The sequence below is a fragment of the Palaemon carinicauda genome, chromosome 30 (genome assembly GCF_036898095.1).
Source record: "Palaemon carinicauda isolate YSFRI2023 chromosome 30, ASM3689809v2, whole genome shotgun sequence".
Lineage (NCBI taxonomy): Eukaryota > Metazoa > Arthropoda > Malacostraca > Decapoda > Palaemonidae > Palaemon > Palaemon carinicauda.
Genome location: NC_090754.1, coordinates 22,959,322 through 22,978,185, shown reverse-complemented (window position 1 = coordinate 22,978,185; position 18,864 = coordinate 22,959,322). Strand labels below are relative to the sequence as shown.

The 18,864-nt window shown below is 49.8% G+C and overlaps 1 long non-coding RNA gene and 1 other non-coding gene across 2 annotated transcripts in view; both read left to right on the top strand.

Annotated features, from left to right (window-relative positions):
* The first annotated feature begins 706 nt into the window (after positions 1-706).
* The window catches only part of LOC137623688 (uncharacterized), a 272,087-nt gene continuing 253,929 nt past the window's right edge, over positions 707-18,864 (top strand). Inside the window, exon 1 of the long non-coding RNA XR_011040614.1 lies at positions 707-936. This is a non-coding gene — a long non-coding RNA (uncharacterized lncRNA). The remainder of the gene's footprint in view (positions 937-18,864) is intronic.
* LOC137623946 (5S ribosomal RNA) lies at positions 11,627-11,745 on the top strand. Its single transcript, XR_011040690.1, has one exon. It is a non-coding gene; the product is annotated as a 5S ribosomal RNA (ribosomal RNA).

Genomic DNA, 18,864 nt, shown 5'->3' with positions numbered 1-18,864 from the left:
TCGACAAGGAAAACAATTTGGTTCGGGCCTATACTATATAGGCCTACTTACCCATAGCTTCGGGGCCTATTTAACGTTTCATATAGAGGATTATCGTAAAAATGGAAGTTTAAAGTTACAATAGCTAATAACGTAAAATTCACAAAACCATGTAGTAATTCACCACAATAAACTTTGGTATTTCGACTATAGGACAACACTTATGAATAACAACAGTGACCAGTGAATATAACTCGGTGAAAAGATTTCACCAACAGGAGCGTTCTTTTAAAGATGAATAGAAACTTTTAAGGATTGCGGATAATAAATAAGAATAATTAAGACATTACTTGTGTATATAAATAATTGTTTATCTAATAGCCTTACATAGAAAATATCAGGTCTCTATTCAGGTGGTAACAGCAAAGAATAAAGTTTCTTGTTTAAACAAACTAATGGCATAATAAAAACCAACCACAGTCATGTCAAATTCATTTTAATTATGTAATTCTTACGACATTTTATCGTAAATTGCTACAAAATTTCTCATTGTGATAATCTTTGTCATTTTGAAATAATTTTACAGCATATTAAACCGTAGAGGAAAGATTTTTCTTTCAAAAGTGCAAGTGCTGAACGCTCCCATGTTCAGCTTGTGAGTTGTGACAAACGAAGTTATTCGAGTTACCGGTTACGACGTTTTCGTGTACAGTGCAGCGTTAGTTTTATTTATTCATGTGTTTTTTATTTGTAGTGCTATAAATTTTGTCAAATAATTGTGCCGTGGGAATAAACTGAGCTATATATCTACCGCTAATTCTCAAAAGATCTTCGTTTGGCCTGGTGTTCGAAAGACTAGGCTACATATAGGCTTAGTCTGGTTGTGGTCAAGGGTGTACCTTAATCGTTCGGTTTCCTCTAGGCCTTACAGCACGGGCAAATCTTCAACAGCTCAAGGTATTTACCATAATAAGTTGTTAGTTTATAACTACCCTCGTTCTAATTGAAGATTTAGAAAAGCTTCCGGTTTATGAAGTGGTTTGAGAATGGCCCCCGTAGATTTACTGAATGACCTAAGAAACCCTAGACCTAGTGGATTTTTCAGGAAACATTGAATGATTCAATTTCCTCAGGTTAACCTAGTGAAGGGTTCAGCAACCTGTACCATAGGCCGTTTGGATGGCTTAGGAAGCCATTGCATGTCAGTAGTGGTTGGTTTTACTAAATTACTGTACAACCCTGGCTAGTGTAGTGGTAACATATTTGCCTAGCATTCGCATGGGAGCAGATCGATCCCTGCCCGGTGTGACGGTCTGAACGATCCCCCGGTCTCAGAATTCTCCTGGATAATCTGCGCATGCGCGAACATTACCGTTTGCCAGTGCATACGAGGTTGATGTTTTATTTTCCTGTAATGTTAGCGTGCGCAGCTCAACATTACCGCTTGCCAGTACATACGAGCTTGATGTTTTATTTTCATGCGAGCGAAGCGAGCTAATGGAGGAAAATAACCATTATACAATGTCAAGGAGAATTCTGAGACCGGGGGATCGTTCAGACCGCCACACCGGGTTTGTTAGTTTAAGCTGTTTACTGGGGAGGCCACTGCTGTGGTAGGGCATTGCCCGGCTGATGTTCTGGTGAGCATCTATTCTGATGGAACTGGAACTAGACACCTTTAACCTTTAACCCTTGACCTATAGTCCATTTTGGTAATAGTTTACAACACCACGCTCTCCATTTACTCCAAAATAATGCAATCCTGCAGTTTACATCTTCTTGCACAGTAATTAGGTGGTTATTTAAATTCTGGGAAAGCAATAATTAGCAAGATATGTTGAGGAAGGGGAAGGGGTTATAAAAAGAAAATAGCTTGCAGCGGTGCCCTTTTAGCTCGGAAAAATTTCCTGCTCGCCGATTGGTTGGACAAGATAATTCTAACCAATCAGCGATTGGGAAACTTTAACGAGCTTAGAGGGCACCGCTGCGAGTCGGTGCAAATCTGCCTCGCTAAAAGAAATGGACTATAGTGGATAGTTTGACAACTTTTAAAGTGAGGTTCATGGTTCAAGAACTGCTAAGATGAGTAAAGGGCTTTAGAATTGCTGGACTTAATGGATGGCTTGATATTCAATTAGCCTAGGAGATAGTGTTGTCGGTAATTATACGATAATTGATATTGTTGACAGTAGTTGTGCGATACTTTAATTTATAGCCAGATACATGAACCATATATTTTTCCTACTTGTCATCTTGTGTTTTATCCATTTCTGACTATGAACATTTGGGCAAACCAACAGTTTGTGAGTTTTCCTACCCCCAATGTTTAATTATGTGGGCGACTTCAGTGCGAAACTGGGGTTAATAGTAAGTCGTGTATAATGAACGCAAGCGAACCATTTGGAAATTTATATGGTTTGCATAAGTATTGCAAAATAAGAGTATCATAATTAGGCCTACCTATACTGCACATAACATCCCACGAATGGTTTTACTCTGCTGTGGCTTGCTTTGCTCCGCAAATAAATCACTGCTCCTGGCAAGTGGTAAATGGATGTGCTACATACACCATCAGCTTGGGTCACTATTAGAGAATCATAATTATTTATACTGTAATTTATATCACTTCCCTTAAATGTGGTCTCTGCATTGCCGTGGCTGGCTTTCATATGCACATAAAGATACTGTAATCTCACTCCGCCTATTTTTTTGGCAAGGAGTAGTATACATGGATGAGCTGTGCACACCAATCATATGGGTCGTTATTTTGGGGATTATTTTTACTTAAACACGAACATAATTAAACATAGTTAATGACTGAAATAAATGAAACTTACAAAATTTTGAAATATATTGAATTCCTTTGTGGAAGACTTTTTTTGCGATGGTATGCCTAGTCGTGGTGGAACCAAAGAGGATGGAGAAAAATGGTTCTTGGAAAACAACATCCTTGAACCTAGGTATCGGTATTTGGAAGCTCTTAATTGCCTGAAAAAGCTGGCTAATTTGTACATCTAGTCATACAAAAATGGAAAGCTGCCAATAGCAAATGCAAGCAATTCATGATTGATTGATTATGAGTTTTCTGGCAACCTGAGCAGTAACCTACAATCACTCTCTCAAAAGTAAACAAGGTACTTGGAAAATTTATTGGTGTTCACATTTTAGTCAATCGATACATAAATTGATATTCCACAGCCGCCAGTAGTCATACAGAAAAAAATGCCAATGTAGCCAGCACTCATCCATTTTGGTTTGGTTTCCATATAAAACAGTGCACTATTATTTGTGAGATTGGAACTCACATAATTGATTAGATTTTTGCACATACACTATTTTGAATCTCATATAGGCTACTATGGGCGGAAACCTCTCTTAACGAAGTTATAGATTTTAATAAAGAAAAATTCCTCTTTTGCTCCATTTGTCATCTTAGCACAGGCCAAAACACTTATAGTTGGTGCTTCTGTTGCAAGTTACTTGTTTGAACAGAATACTGTAAAAGGCCCAATATTTTATATTTGTTCTCCTACTAACAACCCCTTCCGTTATTTATTTGGATTATCTTTCAGCGAGGCTGGAAGGTAGCCATTTGACTTGAATTGCGAGGTGGCAACCCTGCCTAACCGCTTGAACAGGTAGGCTGAGGGTGGCTGGGGGTTACCCGGCCGCCTCTATATATATTCTCACAGCAGCGAGAGACGTCACTTTTTATTTTGGCTCGGTAGAGATCGGTCGTGTCCTCTCTCTCCCTAACTGTCATTGAACTTTATGATTTGGCTTTCTTTTTTAAATATTTAACTTAGCCGGTGGATATATATGAAGCTAACGTCTCCGACGGTCGGCAGATTCAAAACTCGCGGGCGATCACTATGCTGGTTGGCAGGGTGTACACTATCGCCAACTGTTGGCAGGATACCAAATATATTCCGATACCATTCAGTTCTTCTCTGCCGATTGAAATGTCAACATTGGTTCCTTGCTCGTGCTTAACCTAAAAGTTTTCTGCAATTGGTGAAGTACTTGTAATGGTTTTTTGGCTATCATTGTGCTGGAATTTCTTTGAATTATCTTGAATCCCTTTTTTGATTTTCTGTTGATGAACTTTGCTTGTTTTTGGATCTCGTTTTTGATTTTTCCATAATGGCTGACCCTTCTCCTACTGACCCCTCCCCGGTTCATCGAAAATGTTCAAAAGACTGTAACAAGTCTTCCAAAGGCTTCCATCAATCCCCACTCTATTTGTGTAAATTGTAGAGGCAAAACTTACCAATTAGGGGATCGATGTGAGGAGTGTGTGGTTTTGTCGGAGTTTGAGTTTTTGGAATATGAGAAATATACTCGAAAACTCGAGAGAGATAGGCGTAGACGTAGTTCTTCTCGTTCGCTAGAATTGTCCTCTTCCCATGCCCCTGAACCTTTTCCTCCCCCTGTAGTGGTAGTTTCAGAACCCCCTACTTGCCCTAATGAACCTTCTCTTAAGGATATTTGTTCCGTAACTGAAATACAAACCACGCTACTTACATGGGTTAATTACTTCGCCGTAGCTGAATAACGAGCCATTAGAATTTTAACGAGGGTTTACTACCCCACCGCTAGTTAGCGGGGGGGGGGGGGGGGTTAGGGACGGGTACCTTTCTAACCACCCACCCCCCCCTCACACACACTAGTGAATGCGCTCGGGTGGCGATCAGACCTGTCTGCGCTCACCTTCTCTTGACTGCCATTAATCTGTTTTGCTTTCTCTTTTCCTACAGAGTGTGTTTGAAGTTGGCTTCTATTATTGAATATGCGTACGTGTCCTGGACTACCTGGCCGCCCTTGTGGGACTTTTATGTTGGCGGTCGACACTGATCCCCACACCTTGTGTCCTCATTGTAGGGGCCAACGGTGTGATAGCGGTAACGTATGTATTGAATGTAGGGAGTGGTCTACCTCCCAGTGGGAGAGGTTTGCTCGGCGCCGGAAGAAAAATTCTAAAAGGGATTTGTTCCGTAACCGAAATACAAACCACGCTACAGTGATCCCTCGTTTATCGCGGTACTGTAGATAGGTTCCAGACCCGATCGCGATAGGTGAAAATCCGCGAAGTAGTGACACCATATTTACGTATTTATTTAACATGTATATTCAGACTTTTAAAACCTTCCCTTGTACATAGTACTGTTAACAAACTACCCTTTAATGTACAGAACACTTAATGCATGTACTACAGTACCCTAAACTAAAACAGGCACAAATATTAAAGGCGATTTTATATCATGCGTTTCCTAAACACGCCAAAAAGCACGATAAAAAATGGCAACCAATGTTTTGTTTACGTTTATCTCTGATCATAATGAAGAAACAAACGCATTTAGTGTACACATCTGTGTATAGGTTAGTTTTTGCATCGATTATATTGATTATACAGTATGTTGATTTTGTTATTACCAATGCTTTACTTAATTTTTCTTAGGACTTCCAAATGAAATGTTTTTCTTTATGACGCCGCCTGAAACGGCAGCGTCATAAAGTACGCTCCATCTTCGATCGTAATAAACAAACGAAGGCATTTAACGCGCATGATGAAAGTGATAAATAATGATATTACAGTAAAAGCTTTAGAAAATATGTTATTACAAATATTATTTACTGTATCTATATAAAATCATACAGTACATATGTAGCAAAGCAGGGAAACAATTTACGAGAGAGAGAGAGTTGTTTTACGTACGTAAATGTAAATTTTAAACAAAAAAATAGCCCCATTTCATATAAAATAGGTTATTACAAATATTTTACTTTATCATATTACAGTAGTCTGTATAATACTGTAAAGTTCAGTACAGTATGTTGTTGTTAGTCGTGGCAATGAAATTCTCACGAAACAAAAACACGGCATTCGATTACAACAGCTGATTCATTCTCTCTCTCTCTCTCTCTCTCTCTCTCTCTCTCTCTCTCTCTCTCTCTCTCTCTCTCTCTCTCTCTCTCTCTCTCTCTCTCTCTCTCTCTCTCTCCGTGTTATACAATACTTACATATAGAGGAAGAAACTAAAATTAGTTTTCTTAGTGTCAATTAAATACGAAACAAAAAAATTATGCCGAGTTTACATCCATTTCAATCGTTGCTAAAAATATGGCATCCGATTTCATCAGCAAACCACTATTTTTTGGGAAACATCATTTTATTCTAGAAAATTGCTACTCTTTAAATAGTTAATTGCACATTAAGAAAGCGTGTACTTTTGTTTTTAAATTTCGGGTGTGTTTTAAAAGTCGAGTACTGTATTGTTGACTTCTTTTTGTTTTATTTTTGGCTTTGATCAGAGCAGCTGACGTCTAGCTGCCGCTCTTGAGAGCGTACGAATACACTAACTAAGTATCGTTTATACCATTTCTTAACTTATTCAAACCGTCTATACAGTTGATATTACATAAGCACCAATGTGTTATAACCTATCAAATTTTTTTGTTTATTACATTTAAAACCACACACTCTCTCTCTCTCTCTCTCTCTCTCTCTCTCTCTCTCTCTCTCTCTCTCTCTCTCTCTCTCTCTCACTCTCTCTCTCTCTCTCTCTCTCTCTCTCTCTCTCTCTCTCTCTCTCTCTCTCTCTCTGTGGGCTACTTTTCACTACCTCCCATTCCTTACCTCTCTCTATCTCTCTAACAAATGATATCTTTGTTGCTCCTCAAAGTTTCATTTACAGTACATTGAATATCAATCATGATTCAATGTTCCTTACTTTCTCCATCTGCACCATCGGTCACATCGCGGTATTTTCGAAATTTCCGGAAAATCCGCGATATATGTATATACATGCGTTATGGAAAAAATCCGCGAAGTGGTGAATCCGCGATAGTCGAACCGCGAAGTAGCGAGGGATCACTGTATTTACGTTGGGGGTTTACCTTTCGGCGTAGCTGAAATGGCGAGCCATTAGAATTTAACGAGGGTGTATTACCCCCGTGCTAGTTAGCAGGGGGGTAGGGGAGTGGTAGCTAGCTACCCCTCCCCCCCTCACACACCGGTGAACTGCTTCTCTTCACTTTTGGCTCGGACAATGGACAGACGTCTCTGTCTTTGTCCTCGCTTGGCAGCCATTGTTTGTTTTGTCTTTACTTAATCACTTACTTTTCTTTTACTCAATATATATGTAAAAATTTTTTCGTGTTTATGTATATATTTGAGTATAGAAATCAGTAAGTTTCCTTTTCAGAGTTTGTGCTTGTGTAGTGTACGATATCTCCGTGGAGTCCTCGGCAGTTAGGCCACCATGGTGTAATTTCATGGGTCGCGATCGAGTTCGACTACGGTCTTTCTCTCTCTCTCTCTTTGAGGTCGTTCACCCTTTTACTACGTTACTTTTACTACGTCTGAGTAGCTTCCTTCCCGTGTGGGTGGGGTTGCTACGCCGTACGTTTTGTCTCAATTAGTTTATGAATCTAATTGTATTGTTGATTTTTCAGCTTTTGTAGAACGATTCCTTTCGGGGTTTTCGTTCTTTCTTTAGTGTTCATTCATTTTTAAATTACATAATTGCATAGTTACATAATTATAATTGTTATAATTCTGTTTTGGTTACAGCTCTCCTTCCGTGAGTGTAAGTGGTTGTGAGGGCACGTGCCTGTTGTGTAATTCTTGTTTCCTTTCCCACGGGATTCCTCTTCGGAGCCTTCCCGGGGGAATGAATGGAATGTTAACCAATGATTTTTGTTTTTATTTTTCACAGTTACCAATCTAGTTCGTTTCTGTAATGTGACAACGGAGTGAGCTGTCTTGTTGAGGCCTGGGGATTTGGCTGTTGCTGCCTCCCCTATAGACCTTCGTCAGGGGCGTGTCTCCTTCTCCTGGAAGTACTCCCGTGACGATTGACGGCTCTCCAGTTCATTTTAGAACACTCAGGAGGTTGGGTGGGTAACTTTCCTTCCGAGGGAAGTTTTCCTCTCCAGGCTTGAGTTTTTCTCCTTTTGGGGGTTCTTCTCTTGCCTTTTTTTCGTGCGACTATGCTCTTGGTGCTGAGCGGTCACACCTGCAGTTACGCTCAAGGGGCTGGGCAACTGCAGGAGCCCCTCTTCGGAGGATTGCCCTTTTTAGGTCACTGGCTGACCCGTCTCTACGAAGTGTTTCTCTTTCGTTCGCGAGAGTGTACACTCATAGAGACTCCTCTTCGGAGGACTCTTCTGCTATTGTTGCTGTTGGCCTCCTTCGCCGTAAGGCTCACCGTCCGCTACGTCGTAAGGGCCTCCCATCTCCCTATAAGGGTGCTAAGAGGCGCCTTTTTGAATCTCCGTATGCAGCCTGCAGCTCCCTCCTCTTTAGATCTCTCCGGGGATCAATCTCCAACGCCTTCTTGACCTTCCGCCCCTGGTGCAGATGGACAGCAGTGTGACCTCGTCTTCCGACGGACAACGGTCCCTTCGAGGCAAAGGGTTGCCTCTCACGGGGGTGCTTCCCTTGCGTGTCAGGGTTCCCCTGCGCGCCCTTCTGCAGTGTTAGCGTACAGGCGCTCTCCTCAGTGTTAGCGCACAGGCGCTCTCCTCAGTGTTAGCGCACAGGCGCTCTCCTGCTCGTCAGCATTCTCCTGATCGCTAGCGCTCTCCTGTTCGCTAGTGGTCTCCTGTTCGTCAGCGCTCTCCTGTTCGTCAGCGCTCTCCTGATGATCATCGCCCACTGCTGTTGTTCCTGTTGTGCGCCCTGCGCGCCATCGGTCTCCTGAGCGCTCTAGATCTCCTGCCCGTCAGAGCGCACCTGCGCTTCCAGTTCCTGATTCGCGCTCAGGATTCCACGCGTTGCCCTTCTGCTTGTCAGCGATCTCCAGCTCGCCAGCGACCACTGACGCGTCAACGTTCACCTGCTCGTCAGCGATCTCCTGCGCGTCAACGATCGCCATCGATCTTCCACGCGTTTCAGGTCCCCTGGACACCATCAGTAGCGATCTAGCGCTCGCCTGCTGTGGACGATCTCCGGTAGCTGAGTCTTGCCGTAGATCTTCCTCCTGCTCGCCAGCGCTCACCTTTACTTCTGTCCTTCTGTGCACCAGCTTTCTTCAATCGCCAGCGCACATCTCCGCGCCCTTTCCTGCCATGCACCAATGGGCGCCAACGGTTTTCCTGACCGTCCAGGATCGCCTGATTGACAGCTCGCTTCAGCGCTCACCTTCCTGATGCACCTGCGCACCTTCTGTTTAGCGCGATGCGCGCTAACCATCCCTAGTCTCTTACGCGCCATCGCTTGCCAACGTGCCATCGCTTGCTGACACGCCATCGCTTGCCAACGCACCTTCACTCGCCTACGGGCCATCGCTCACCAAGACACGCCATCGCTCGTCAACGCGCCATCGCCCGCCTACGCGCCATCGCCCTCCCGACAGCCTGCGCTCACCCGCGCGCCCACGTGCCTGCGCGACCACGTGCCCGCGCGCCTACGCGGCCGTGCACATGCGCTTCAATGTTCGCCCGCGCGCGAACCAACGGTATTCCATCACGCGGACCAACGGTTTTCCGTCGCGCGAACCGACGGTGTTCCGTCGCGCGAACCGACGGTGTTCCGTCGCGCGAACCGACGGTGTTCCGTCGCGCGAACCGACGGTGTTCCGTCGCGCGAACCGACGGTGTTCCGTCGCGCGAACCGACGGTGTTCCGTCGCGCGAACCGACGGTGTTCCGTCGCGCGAACCGACGGTGTTCCGTCGCGCGAACCGACGGTGTTCCGTCGCGCGAACCGACGGTGTTCCGTCGCGCGAACCGACGGTGTTCCGTCGCGCGAACCGACGGTGTTCCGTCGCGCGAACCGACGGTGTTCCGTCGCGCGAACCGACGGTGTTCCGTCGCGCGAACCGACGGTGTTCCATCGCGCGAACGCCGGCTCGATTCCTGCAGTATCCATTGCTCGCCTACGGGTCATCGCTCGCCTGTGAACTTTCGGATTCCGATCACCAGCTCTCGCCCTTCCTACCACGCTCGCCCTCCTTCTGGGCTCCCTCGCGCACTTTCGTCTGCGCTCCTGCGTGCCTGCGCATGGGCGCTTCCACGTTCGCCCACGTCAAACCATTGATTTACCATCGCGCGAGCGCCAGGGCGATTGCGACCGCGATTCCCGTCGGGGTTTCGCAACATGGCCAGCCTGGCGAGTCTTCTGGAGCGTATTTCCAGAACACGGTCTTCACCCCGTAAACGCAGAGCATGGCACATGCAAGAGCAGGAAGAATCTTCAGGGAGGTCTGAGCAACATTCTTCTTTCCAGAACCTGGGTTAGCCCTTCCTCGTCATTCCCTGGATGTGTCTTGCCAGGGAGCTTTCCGTTCGAAATTTCTTCGTCGGGCAAGGGGTGACTGGTTTAGCCCTTCCTCTTCTCCATCTCGTGGAAGGGGCTTACCAGGTCCTTTCCCTCCTCGGTTGCGACCCGAGGTTTTGTCCAAGGAAGCTCCAGGAAGATCATGGGTACTTTCCTCCTCTCGGGCTCAAGCACCTTTGCGTTTCGTCGCCAAGTTTCGAACTTGCGGGCAAACTCGATGTTGGACCATCAAGACGCAGTGACCGAGGGCTTCCTCTCGGGTGTCTCATCCGTGGATGTCGACAAGCTTAGACACTCTTCCATCCTTGGGAAGAGTTTGTGGTGCCCAAGGACAGAGACATGGTCAGCAGTTGTGCGGAGGAAGTCGACTTCCGTTTTCACTCCTCCAAGGCGCTTTCTTCCAGACCCTGCAGGCCTCCAGCGCCTCTTCTTTCAGCCTCGTCGGCCTAAGTTATCGGACCGGCTACGGCAGCTAAGACAGGGTGTCCAATAGCAGTCCCCTCCTGTCAGGGACAGGTTGCACGGGAGGCTCTCCCGGGGGGTCATAATCCTAGAGGGAGCAGCAGAGTTCACAAACTCTAGGATGGGCAACCCTCCCTTGCAGGTCTCACGCTGGGAGGATGCCTAAGGTTACTCATCCGGATAACAGCTTCCCGATGCCGATTCCTGCACGATCTCCGTGATCAGCCAAGGATATCGCGCCTCGCTCTTACCATCTCTCCGTCTCTGTCAGCGAATTCAGTGTCACTGAACCTCTATGCCATGGGGTCGGCAAGAATTTTGCCCGTTTGGGCAGAATGATCCATGCCTTAGGAGAAGGTCCTCCATAGGGTCGTCGACGGCTTCACCCCCCGGCTTCTTCAGTCTATCCTTTCTCGTAGGGAAAGCATCTGAGACGGGAGTTCCGTCGTCGACCTCTCGGGTCTGATCAAGTTTGTCGAACAAACTTCGTCCAGCGTGGAACAGCAGAATCGATCAGACTGGTAACGAGGCGGCAGGACTCCTTAGGCCCTGGATCGGAAGGACGGGTACTTCCAGTTTCCATTCCATCCATCTTCCAGGAAGCTCTTGGAATTCAGCCTAGACTACTGGTGTTCCTGCTTAAGATGCGGTGTGGCGATCCCGCCGTGGCATCGCAGGTTTTTCCCCAGAGAACTCTCCCTGCTTTCCTCATGGCCGCTCAGGAGCAGGCTTTCGCCTCCTTCGCCTTTTGGAGGTCTGGTCAACTCCGGTAGGCTCGGGTTCGACCTTCTTCAACGCCGGGACAAGCTTCCGGGTCCTTACCATGAGTGAGGGATCATGGTAATTTGCTAGGAGCCTTCTCTACTTCTGCCTCAACATCTGGAGTATCTAGCCATGATATTGAGTCAACGTCCTTACCACGTTGAAAACACCGCTTCTCGTCTGATCAGCGAAGTTAAGCAACGTTGGGTCTGGTCAGTACTTGGATGGGTGACCGCCTGGGTACGCCAGATGCTGTTGCCTCCTTCTCCGAGCCTTCCCTGCAGTTGACTGTGGCAAGGCTGAGGAGAGTCGCAGTACCTGTTCTCAGTCAAGCAGAGCTTTCAGCCCTACCTTGGAACGTTTCCTGGGTCTCTTTTCCTCATTGACCTGTCTAAAGTCCCGAACGGTCGCCTCAGGATAAGTTCCCTGTGAGGCTGCCCAAATTCCGGTGGTATCAAGCAACGATTAACCGGATTTTCTGGCCCCTATGGGACCAGCGGAACGTTTAGACCTGCAATGGGTGTTGACCTATGGAACCTCTTGATGGGAGTGGATATTCTCGTCCTTTCCCCACATTTTGATGCTGTTCTCGGACTCGTCAAAGAAAAGGGGGGGGGGGGCATGTTCCAATTCAGGCCTATGGTCAGGACCTGAAGGATACCTCTCCATCATTCAGGCAGGCTTAGGGGCCGTAGTCTGGCCCCTCTACAGATTCTACAGTTCCTGCCGAATCACTCCGTGCGCGACGACTTCATGGTACTGGTGTATTCCAACCAGCAAGGGACGCACTTTCATACCTTCGCATCTTGCAGTAGAGATACTGAGATGATGCGAGGTCCTCTCAATACCACTATCGGCTCGCTCATTCTGGGCAGAGGAATGGTCTCTCCGACTATCTGAGCAGAGCCTCGCAGATAGAGAGTACCTGGGGGTCTTTGGCCTTTAGTAACCAGCAAGTCCTGGCCTGGGGGACCTGATCGCGACAGCCTGGAACTTCAAGCTTCCGCTGTTCTTCCCCCCAGTCTCAGACCCCAAGACTCTTTGGCAAGATTCTTTCCGGTGATGGTGGGACAACATCGACGCCTGCGTCTTCCCACCATTGTTGTCTGTTGAGAATGGGTCTCAACAAGACCAGGTTGTCTGTCAACCTTTCGATGGCCCTGAGAGCTCCACTGTGACTATACACGGAACGGTTTCCGGACCCTCTGCTTCCCCTGACGGAACTCCCGGGAGAGCTTCTCCCACGGCACAGGCTACTCAAACAACCACACTACAACATCTTTCACGAGCCGTTGCATCGCCTGGAGACACTACGCCGCCTCCTCAAGAAGAGACAACCCGCTACAGTCGCGGAGCGGAGGTCGCGTCACCTGCGATAGTCATCCGCAGGGGTCTACCAGGCGAAGTGGAGAGTCTTCTGTGGTTGGTGTCGTGGGAGAGATACCTCTTCCCTTGAGGCCTCTTCTCCAGCAATAACGGAGTTATTGCTTTTTGGCGGGAGGAAACTCCTTTCCGCTCTCGGCAGTGAAGCCTGTCGCTCAGACTATCCCTGGCTTTCAGGCTGAAAGGAATAGACTTTTTCCTTCTCGCTGGACCTTTCTTCGCTCATGCGAAGCTGCGAACGTCCCTGCCCCCAGTCTGAGTGAGACCTCCTCCATGGAGCATGGTTCGGACTCTTTAGTCCTTTAAGAGATCTTCTCAAGAACCATTACGCCAGGCCTCTGATCGTATTCCGTCTTGGGGGACGGTGCTCCTGCTCACTCTGGCCTCGGCCAGTGTGTAAGCAATCTTCTTGGTCTCGTTCGACTCCGCCCTTTCTAGAGAATAGGGGAAGGCAACATTCAGGTTCGCTCCTGAGTTGTTTGCTAGACTCAGAATTTTGGGGTCCCGGCCCTTCGGTCCAACTCCTTCAAGATTTCGAGTCACCATTCCGTATCAGATGACCCAAACCTTCTCCTTCTTGCCAGTAAAGGAATCGAGGGGTTATCTTTGAGAACAGCTGCAGTTTGTCCTCACGTGCAGCCGGGTTGGGAGCACAGGAAGGACACAGGGGAGAGTCACCAGTATACCTCTTCAGCTCAGACTCAAGGACATTCATCTCGACCTGAATCCAGACCCTCCCCCGTCACGTAGCCCTACAGCACGATGTCGGATACATCGCAACGTCCCTCGCCTTCGAGTAGAACTACTCTGTGACGCAGGTGCTACAAGCTGGAGTCTGGAAGCGTCTAATGACCTCCGCAGCCCGCTTCCTGCAGGACATGACCCACAGGAGTATCGATACGTTTCTATCGCTTTGGTGGCTACACAACTGCTGGTCTAACCTCAGGCTCCATTTTGGACAGGTAGGTGAAGGTTGAGGGCATTGTTATCAGGTTTTAGTCTGCATGAACGAAAGAAGTATGTCTGGCCCTTACTTCTTTCTTCATCGTCCCCTCTACTGGGGAAGCAGCATCCTGGTCTCTGCATAGCTGACCTCAAACCTCTGCAGGTAAACCATGCTTCCTTGTGTTCCAAGTATTGAGTCAATACTGTCGCGTCCCCCATACCCTGACAAGGTGGTATTGGGAACGACCTAACCCAGAGTTCCTTCTGGAACTCCAGGTCAACTGCCTAGGACGGGTCACACTTCTTCCTTCACACACAAGCTTATGTAGGCCACACATTTCCTTGCGGAGCAAGAAACTTGTGAGGTGCAGGGACTCCTTTTCTCGAGTGCGACTCAATCGGATTCTGAGTCCCCGGGTAAAGCCAAAGCCAGTATGGCTGGGGACTTTCCACCCTTCCTAAGGGGTAAGTCACCCAATGTAAATAGCGTGGTTTGTATTTCGGTTACGGAACAAATGACAAATTCGGAGATAATTTGTATTTTTCTTAACCATACAAACCTTAGCTATTTACACATATTTGCCCGCCAGCCCTGTCCCCCAAGGCAAGTCCTACCTCTAAGTGAAGTGAAGCAGTTCACTGGTGTGTGAGGGGGGGAAGGGTAGCTAGCTACCACTCCCCTACCCCCCTGCTAACTAGCGCGGAGGTAATACACCCTCGTTAAATTCTAATGGCTCGCCATATCAGCTACGCCGAAAGGTAAACCCCCAACGTAAATAGCTAAGGTTTGTATGGTTAGGAAAAATATAAATTATCTCCGAATTTGTCATATTTCTCCTTCAGAGGCTTCTTTGACGAGAGAAAATTCCAAGACTTCTTCTTCTGTAGCCCTTTCCTCCTCCGAAGCTCCCGCTCGAGCGGTCTCTTCCGAGAGGCCGGCGAGTGGTAGCGTAGACCGTATTGCTGTTGACCGATCCCGGGGTGCGGGAGATGCAGTTGCCTCCCATAGCGAGGCAGCTGCCCCTCCTCCCCCGGAGGAGGATATAGATATTGATTTGTCTGTTAATAACAATGATTTATTACAGCTTTGGGCTTCCTAGGGGCTTCAGGGTTCGCCCTCCAAGGAAGCCCTGTTTGACATGATCAAACTAGGTGCAGCTGTTAAACAATCGCCAACTACAGCAGGGGTAGATCTTCTGTCTGTCGTTGACGTTGTTGTAACGGAGGCATTGGGTGTGTCTAGTCAAACCCCTGTGCCTGTTGTTGCTGAGGTAGCTGAAGGCTTAGGTTCCCCCTCCGAACATCCTTCAAGGGAGGAACTAAGTCCTACGGTCTCTCCTGCCAGTGATTCTCCTCCTCGGGGGAGTTCACTTACAGAAACTCCTCTGCGGAGGCCTTACGATGGTCAGCTCGCTGATCTCACGGCCCCTCGTGGGAGTATAAGGCGGAAGGCTTGTCCTCCCCTTCGCTGTAGAGGTCTTCCTTGTCCTCACAAGGGAGTTAGGAGGCGCCTCTTCGGCTCGTCATCCCCGCAGTCCTCTGCGGAGGAGATGACTCGCCGTTCACCGATCCTGCCAGCTACCACCTTAGACCTCTCCGGAGATCGTTCGCGATCCCCATCGGAGGAAGGTCGTCCTTTGGGACCCTGTGACCAGTCTCCCTCCAGACCTGCTGACCTGCCGTCACCCTTTGAAGATGTGATGCGCAGTACGCGCCGTCTAAACCTGTCATTGCGCAGGCACCGGTCCCTTCGGGGCATAAGGGACTTGAGCGCAAATCTGCGCCTCATACCCTTAAGCGCCAGGTTAAACCTGCCCGCCCTCATGCTGCTGCTGCTGCTGCCGTTCCAGACTTAGCGCCACAGCGCTGACCTGCGCGCGTGCGCGCACCTGTTCCTGTTGCGCGCCAGGGTTCCCTTGCGCGCCCACCAGCAGTTCCTGATCTAGCGCGCCAGCGCTCACCTGCGCTCCAGCGCCCATCGGTTCCTGTCATGTTGCGCGCAGTCCAAGAGGCACCTAGGTTAGCGCACAGGCGCTCACAGGTACCTCTAGACTCTCAGCGCCCTTCTGGAGTTAGGCGCAAGGCATGCCCATTGCTCGCATTTCCTGATACAGCGCACATGCGCTTGCCAACGCGCTTCTACAATTCAGCGCGCAGTCCAGGAGGTGCCTAAGTTAGCGCACGGGCGCTCAAAGATACCCCTGGCCTCTCCATCCGGACTGCGCAATCCTGTACGCGTTCCTCCAGTTGCGCGCGAAGTGCCCCGTGCAAGTCAACAGCGCACATCTGTGCGCCCTAATCCGATCGCGCACCCTGCGCGCCCATCACAGCAGCGCACACCTGCGCGCCCACAATCCCCTGCGCTCAGCGCGCCCACGGTCTCCTCAGGTTAATATACCTGCACAGACTGCTCAGCGCTCACCTGTGCGCCAACGCGCAGACCCACCCTCGCGCTATCACGAGGCTGCGCAATCGCGCCCTCGCCCAGTATTTCCAGATACGCGCCCACGCGCTACTGTTCACTCGCGCCCGACAGTACCGCATCAGGTTACTGCGCGCCCTCGTATCCAGCCTTCAACCCTGCCTCACGATCTAGCTCCTGCGCGCCACATGCCCTCGCCATCTCCTACGCGTGCCCGCGCCATCTCCTGCCCGCGCCCTCGCGCCCGCGCCATCTCCTGTGCGCCACCGGGCCCTCGCGCCCGTGCCACCAACCTCGCACGCCCGCGCCCATGCGCGCGCGCGCCCGCACGAGTGCGAAATTCCTATTGCGCACGATCCTTTTGTACGCGACCCAGGACAGGGCTCATCGCGCGACCTCCAGCGCTATCGTCGTCAGGCTAACAGGTCATCATCTCGTTCCCCTCCCCGCAAGCGCAGAACAGCGCACTCGCCGGAGGAGGGGCTGTTCCCGGACAGGTCTAAGGACTCTCTTATTTCAGCTTCTCTTCAGGCGAACCCTCGTTTGTCGACTCCTCCAAGGGATCGAACGATCCCCTTCCCTCCAGAGGGAGAGTGTGACAGCGCCACTGTCAGCCAGCAGCCCTGATTCGGGACCCTGGTCAGAACTCTTATGCAGGCTATGAAGCCTGTGTTCTCTGACTTGGGTCACAAATCAGTGGCAGCTGCCTTCTCCCTGAAGAGGAAGAGAGGAGTCCCCTCCGTGGAGACATCTTCGAGGGCTATCCTGTCTCCTCGCAAATCCTTGGGCAAGGCTCCTCACCCCCCCCCCCCCGACTTTCTCTCCCTCCCCTGCGGATGAGGATTACCCATCCTCAGGAGAGTCGGACGAGCCGGACGGTTCCCCCATCGCATCAATGGGGGAAACTCCGCCTCTTCCTGAGAAGTCTTCTCGAACAGGGGTGGAAAAAAGGCTGCATCCATCGTTTCTCGAGTCCTGTAACCCTCCCAGGAGGGAACCGAAGGACTCTAAGACTATTCCCAAGTCTTCGGCAAGGATCAGACAGGAGCCAGCTAGACCTTCGGAGGATGTCCACGAGTCCCCCCAGGAAGAGCCACTGGGGACAGGAGACTTTGCTGCCAGTCCTTCAAGAGGAGAGCACCAAGAGTCAGAACATGCGTTCTGGCAAGTTCTGACCCTCATGAGGAACCTCGACGGGATTCCAGACCCAGAGATTCCTCCTCGTGAGGGTAAGGACACGGTCTTGGACCGAGTCTACGGCACCCAGAAACCCTCTAGGGCCAGTACAGCTTTGCCCTGGTCACAAGGGATGAAGAGTGCCAGAGACAAGGTCGAGGGCCAGCTCTCTGAGCTTGCCTCCTCCAGTATATCCAGCACCGGTAACAAGCTCCTCCCTCCTCCTCGAATCCATTAGAGGAGGTATTTTCAGATCCTTGAGGAGACTTGTTTGGGTCTTCCAGTTCACCACTCCGTGGAAGAACTCACTGGGGGAGTCCCTCTAGAGAGACACTCCAACCGGCACGTATCCTATTCAGCTACTGAGATCCTAAGCCAGGAGAAGGTGGCGAAGTGTGCCATGCAGGCAACTTCGTGGCTTGACATCTGGCTGGGGTCTCTGGGCATCCTGGTGCGGTCTGAGGATCTGTCCAAAGAAAGCACCAGGAAGGCACTGGAGACATTCTTGCTCTCAGGCACGCGGACCATCGAGTTTCTGGCCCACCAAGTCTCGAGCTTGTGGGCCAACACGATTCTCAAACGACGGGACGCAGTGGCTGAGAGATTCCACCAGAAGGTCCCCAGTTCCGACATTAGCAGGCTCAGACACTCTTCCGTGCTCGGTAAGAGTTTGTTTGAGCCTAAGGACGTGGAGCTAACCGCTGAGAGGTGGAGGAAGTCCAACCAGGACTCCCTCATCCATAGGGCCCTGACGTCGAGGCCCTACAAACCTCCAGCAGCCCAACAGCCCCGTCCAGCTAAGGACACAAAGAAGACAACAGCAGCAAAGCTGAAGGTGTCTTGAGCCCTTTCCTGCCAAGAGCAGAAGGAGCAAAAAGTCCTCCAGGGGAGGTAAAAATCCTAGAGGAAACGGCCGAGGCCGTAGACGCTAGGATTGGCAGTCCCCCTGCATGTCCACCAGTGGGGGGATGCCTACAAAGTTGTGCGACAAGGTGGCAGCTACTCGGGGCAGATACCTGGACGATATCCGTGATCGGTCAGGGTTATCGCGTCCCGTTCATAGCTTCTCTACCTCCCCTGACAGCGAATCCAGTGGGAAGTCAGCCATGCCTTCTCCCGCGTGCCAACCCTTACCAATGCACCAGCCTTCTCCTGCGTGCATCCGCAAGGATATGTGCGCCAGCCTTCTCCCGCGCGCGTGCTCTGCGCACGCTCGTCAATCCTCTCCTAGGGATGCACGCCAACATTCTCCCGTGTGCCCCGCATGAATCCACTGCGGGCCCGCGCACTAGAGAACTTTCCCTTGTGCGCACCCCCCCTACGGCCGGCACAGACATGTGCGAACTCTCGCCCACGCGCTCTTTGTGATAATCCTGCGCACCTGCGCGCCACCAGTCTCCCGCGCGCGAGCCCCGATATTCTCTCTCGCGCGAGCCCCGATATTCTCTCTCGCG